Source organism: Lagenorhynchus albirostris, chromosome 3 (genome assembly GCF_949774975.1).
Source record: "Lagenorhynchus albirostris chromosome 3, mLagAlb1.1, whole genome shotgun sequence".
Classification (NCBI taxonomy): domain Eukaryota; kingdom Metazoa; phylum Chordata; class Mammalia; order Artiodactyla; family Delphinidae; genus Lagenorhynchus; species Lagenorhynchus albirostris.
In genome coordinates this window covers 150,601,645-150,607,841 of record NC_083097.1, presented here as the reverse complement: position 1 = coordinate 150,607,841, position 6,197 = coordinate 150,601,645, and positions in this window count along the sequence as shown.

The window sequence follows — 6,197 nt, the reverse complement described above, 5'->3', positions numbered from 1 at the left end:
TATACTCTGCTTGTGAAGAGCTCATGCACATGCTTGCTTACTCCAGGGAACAGTGCGGAGGAAGCAGATTGAAAACTGCCTGAGGCTCTGGCTGGTTTCCTGCAACCACCCCAGCGTTCACCCCAGCCTGCACCAGGCGTCTGCTCCTACCTCTCTTGCTCTGATGCTGCTCTCCACTGGGGCGGAGATGCTGTTGTCAAGGAGAGTGCACACACTTAAAGAGAATGGATATAAAATTCTTAGAGGAAAGCATAGGCACAACATTCTATGACATAAATCACAGAAAGATCCTTTTTGACCCACCTCCTAGAGAAATGGAAATAAAAACAAAAATAATCAAATGGAACCTAATGAAACTTAAAAGCTTTTGCACAGCAAAGGAAACCATAAACAAAATGAAAAGACAACCCTCAGAATGGGAGAAAATATTTGCAAATGAAGCAACTGACAAAGGATTAATCTCGAAAATATGCAAACAGCTCAGGCAGCTCAATATCAAAAAACCAAACAATCCAATAAACAAATGGGCAGAAGATCTAAATAGACATTTCTCCAAAGAAGACATACAGATGGCCAACAAACACATGAAAAGATGCTCAACATCACTAATTATTAGAGAAATGCAAATCAAAACTACAATGAGGTATCACCTCACACCGGTCAGAATGGCCACCATCAAAAAATATCTACAAACAATAAATGCTGGAGAGGGTGTGGAGCAAAGGGAAACCTCATGCATTATTGGTGGGAATGTAAATTGATACAGCCACTATAGAGAACAGTATGGAGGTTCCTTTAAAAATTAAAAATAAAAATACCATGTGACCCAGCAATCGCACTCCTGGGCATATACCCAGAGAAAACCATACTTCCAAAAGGTACATGCATCCCAATGTTCATTGCAGCACTATTCACAATAGCCAAGTCATGGAAGCAACCTAAATGTCCATCAACAGAGGAATGGATAAAGAAGATGTGGTACATATATATAATGGACTATTACTCAGCCATAAAAAGGAATAAAATTGTGCAACTTGCAGAGATGTAGATGGACCTAGAGACTGTCACACGTAATGAAGTAAGTCAGAAAGAGAAAAACAAATATCATATAATATCACTTATATGTGGAATCTAGAAAAATGATACAGATGAACTTATGTGCAAAGCAGAAATAGAGACACAGACATAGAGAACGGATGTATGAATACCGGGGAGGGGGGATGAATTGGGAGATTGGGATTGACATATATACACTACTATGTATAAATAGATAACTAATGAGAACCTACTGTATTGCACAGGGGACTCTACTCAATGCTCTGTGGTGACCTAAATGGGAAGGACATATAAAAAAGAGGGGATATATGTATATGTATAGCTGATTCACTTTTACAACAGAAACTAACTCAACATTGTGAAGCAACTATACTCCAATAAAAATAAAAAAATAAATAAAGAGAATGGAGCCACCTGGGACCTGACCCAGCTTCTGAACAGGGCAAAGGCAGCCATTACCAGCATGTTCATGGAAACAACAGATTGAGAACTGCCTGGGGCTCTGACTGGCTTGCTGGGACTGTCCCAGTGCATACATCAGCCTGCATCAGGCACTGATTCCAGTCCCTCTTGCTCTGGCACTGATCTCCACTGTGGTGGAGGCTACCATTGCCAAAGAGAGTGTGCACACTTAGAGGAAACAGAAGCAGCTCAGACCTGACCCACAGGACTTCTGCTCCAAAGCCTTGGGCCCTGAATCCTCCTCTGATAGAGAGGTGACTGCCATTGAGCAGAGGAGAAGCTCTGGCTCACACTTGGCTATGGTTCTAGCCCCTCCCACTAAGGTGTATCATACTTACACCTGCAGCATACTCTCCAGCATATTCCAGGAGAAGATGTGACCCATGCTTACTTCAGATACAGCTCTCCCACCAAAGCCACTGGGCACACACAGACTGCATAGGGATGCTCCCACACAAAGACACCCCAAGACAAGGATAGGTAATTGTTTCACCCTAATTTCATAGAGCAGGGAGAAAGTCAAATGAGCAAACAGAGGAATATGTTTTCAAATGAAAGATCAATAAAAAAAACCCTGAAAAAAATCCCTAATGAAACAGAGATAAATAACTTAGTAAATAAAGAGTTCAAAGCAATAGTAATAAGAAAGCTAACTGAACTTGGGGAAAGAATAGATGAACACAGTGAGAATTTTAACAAGGAACTAGAAAATATAAAGAAGAACCAAAGCTGAATCATACAATAACTGAGATGAAAAATACACAAGAAGGAATTAACAGCAGACTAGGTGATACAGAAGAACACATAAGTGACCTAGAAGATAGAATAATGGAAATCATTCAATCAGAACAGGAAAAAGAAAAACAAATTTTAAAAAATGAGGATAGTTTAAAGTACCTCTGAGACAACATCAAGCATGCTAACAGCATTATATGGGTCCCAGAAGGAGAGGAGAGAGAGAAAGTGATAGAAAAAGTATTTGATGAAATTATGGCTGAAAACTTCCTGAAGTTGGAGAAAGAAACAGATTTCCAGGTAGAGGAATCAGAGTCCCAGACAAGATGAACCCAGAGAGACTTGCACCAAGACATATCATAATTAAAATGGCAAAAGTTAAAGAGTGAATTTTAAGGACAGCAAGAGAAAAATGAAGAGTCATATACAAGGGAACCCCCCCCCCATAAGGCTACCAGTTGATTTTTCTTCAGGAACTTTGCAGACCAGAAGGGAGTGGCATGATATATTGAAAGTGTGAAAGGGAAAAGCCTACAACCTAGGATACTGTACCCAGCAAAGTTATCATTTAGAATTAAAGAAGAGATAAGAGAACTTCTCAGAGAAGCAAAAACTAAAAGAGTTCATCAATACTAAACTGACCTTACAAGAATTATTAAAGGGTATTCTTTAAGTGGAAAAGAAAAGGTACAACAAGAAGTAAGAATTTATAGGAAAGGAAAATTCCACTAGTCAAGGAAAATATATAGTAAAGGCTATGGATCAACCACTTAAATAAGCTAGTACAAAGATTAAAAGACAAGAATTGTAAAATCAACTATAACTACAATAAACAGTTAAGGGATAGCCATGAAGATGTAAAATATGACATCAAAAACACAAAATATAGGTGAGGGGAGTAAAAAATGTAGACCTTTTAGAATGCATTTGAACTTAAATGACCACCAGTTTAAAATAAGTAGATATAGTTATAGGTCAACATACATGAACCCCATGGTAATCACAAATCAAAACCTGAAATAGATACACAAAACCTAGAGAGAAAGGAACACAAGCATAACACTAAAGAAATCATCAAACCACAAGGGAGGAGACTAAAGGAAGAAAAGAACAGAGAAGAACTACAAAGACAATCAAAAAACAAGTAACAAAATGGCAATAGATATATACCAATCAATAATCACTTTAAATGTCAGTGGAATAATGTTCCAATTAAAAGACACAGGGTGGCTGATTAGATAAAAAAACAAGATTCATCTATATGATGCTTACAAGAGACTTTCTTCAGAGCTAAAGACACAGAGAGACTGAAAGGGAGGGAATGGAAAAAGATATTCCATGCAAATGATAATGACAAGAAAGCAGGTGTAGCAATACTCATATCAGACAAAGTAGACTTTAAAACAAAGTCTATAACAAAAGACTAAGAAGGGCATTGTATAATGATAGATAGATCATTCCAAGAAGAGGATATAACATTTATTAACATATATGCATCTAATATAGGAGCACCTCAATATATAAAGCAGATACTAACAGACATAAAGAGAGAAATTGACAATAATACAATAGTAGGGAACTTTAACACCCCACTTACATCAATGGACAGATATCCAGACAGAAAATAAACAAGGGAACAGTGGCCTTAAATGACACGTTAGATCAGTTGAACTTAATAGATATCTACAGAACTTTCCATTCCAAAACAGCAGAATACACATTCTTTCCAAGTGCACATGGTATATTCTCCAGGAGAGGTCACATGCTAGGCCACAAAGCAAGTTTGAACAAAGTTAAGAGGATAAAAATCATATCAATGAAACTAGAAATTAATTACAGGAAGAAAAATGGGAAAAACACAAACATGTGGAGACTAAACAACATGCTACTGAAAAACCAACAGGTCAATGAAGAATTCAAAGAGGAAATCCAAAAATATCTGGAGACAAAAGAAAGCAAAAACACAATGATCCAAAATCTATGGAACACAGCAAAAGAAGTTCTAAGAGGGTGGTTTATAGTGATATAGGCCTACCTCAAGAAACCAGAAAAATCTCAAATAACAAACCTTTCATCTAAAGGAATTAGAACAAGAACAAAAAAGCTCAAAGTCAGCAGGAGGAAGGAAATAATAATTATCAGTGTGGAAAAAAATAAAATAGAGACCAAAAAATAGAAAAGATCAGTGAAACCAAGAACTATTTCTTTTAGAGAGATAAACAAAATTGATGTCTTTAGCCAGACTCATTAAGGAAAAAAGAGAGAGGACTCAAATAAATAAAATGAGAAATGAAAGAGGAGAAATTACAACTGATATCACAGAGATACGAACAACCATAAGAGAATACTATGAACAGTTATATACCAAAAAATTGGACAATGTAGAAGAAATGGAGAAATTCCTAGAAACATACAATCTTCCAACACTGAATCAGGAAGAAATAGATTATCTGAACAGACTGAACACTAGTAGTGAAATTGAATCAGTAACCAAAAATACTCTCAGCAAATAAAAATGCAGGAACAGATGGCTTCACAGTGGAATTCTACCAAACATATAAAGAAGAGTTAATACCTATCCTTCTCAAACTATTCCAAAAAATTGAAGAGGAAGGAGCACTCCCAAATTCTTTCTAGGAGGCCACTATTACCCTGATACCAAAACCAGACAAAGACACCACAAGAAAAAGAAAATTATAGGCCAATATTTCTGATGACTATAGATGCAAACATCCTGAACAAAATATTAGCAAATCGAACTCAACAATATATAAAAAGCATCCTACACCAATGCACCATGATCAAGTGGGATTTATTCCAGGGATGCAAGGATGGTTCAATATCCACAAATCAATCAATGTGAAACATCACATTAATAAAATGAAGGATAAAAATCACATGATCATCTCAATAGATGCAGAAAAAGCATTTGACAAAATTCAACATCATTCATGATAAAAACTTTCATCAAATTTGGTATAGAGGGAGCATATCTCAACATAGTAAAGGCCATTTATGACAAACCCACAGCTAACATCATACTCAATGGTGAAATGCTGAAAGCATTCTCTTTAAAATCAGGAATGAGACAAGGATGTCCACTCTCACCATTTCTATTTAGCATAGTACTCGAAGCTCTATCCACAACAATCAGGTAAGAAAAAGAAATAGAGGCATCCAAATTGGAAGGAGGAAGTAAAACTGTCACTATTTGCAGATGATAATATATATGTAGAAAACCTTAGAGTCTCCACCAAAGAACTATTGGAACTAATAAATAAATTCAGTAAATTTCAGGAAATGAGATTAAGCAAAAATATGTTGCTTTTCTCTACACTAATAATGAACTATCAGAAAGAGAAAGCAAGAAAAAAATCCCATTTAAATTTACATCAAAAAGAATAAAGTACCTAGAAATAAACTTAACCAAGGAGGTGAAAGACATATACTCTGAAAAAATATTAAAAAACTGATGAAGGAAATTGAAGATGATACAAAGAAATAGAAACATATCATGTGTTCATGGATTGGAAGAATTAATATTGTTTAAATGTCTATACTACCCAAAGGAGTCTGCAGTTTTAATGCAATCCCTATCAAAATACACATGACATTTTTCACATAACTAGAACAAATAATTCGAAAATTTATATGGAACCATAAAAGACTCTGAACAGCCAAAGCAATATTGAGAAAAAAGAACAAAGCTGGAGGTATCAGCAGACTTTAGACTATACTAAAAAGCTACAGTAATCAAAACAGCATGGTACTGGCACAACACAGACACATAGGTCAGTGGAACAGAATAGAGAGCCCAGAAATAAACCCACACAAGTATGATCAATTAACCTATGATAAAAGCAAAAATATACAATGGGGAAAAGACAATCTCTTCAATACGTGATGCTGGGAAAACTGGGCAGCTACATGTAAAAGAATGAAAT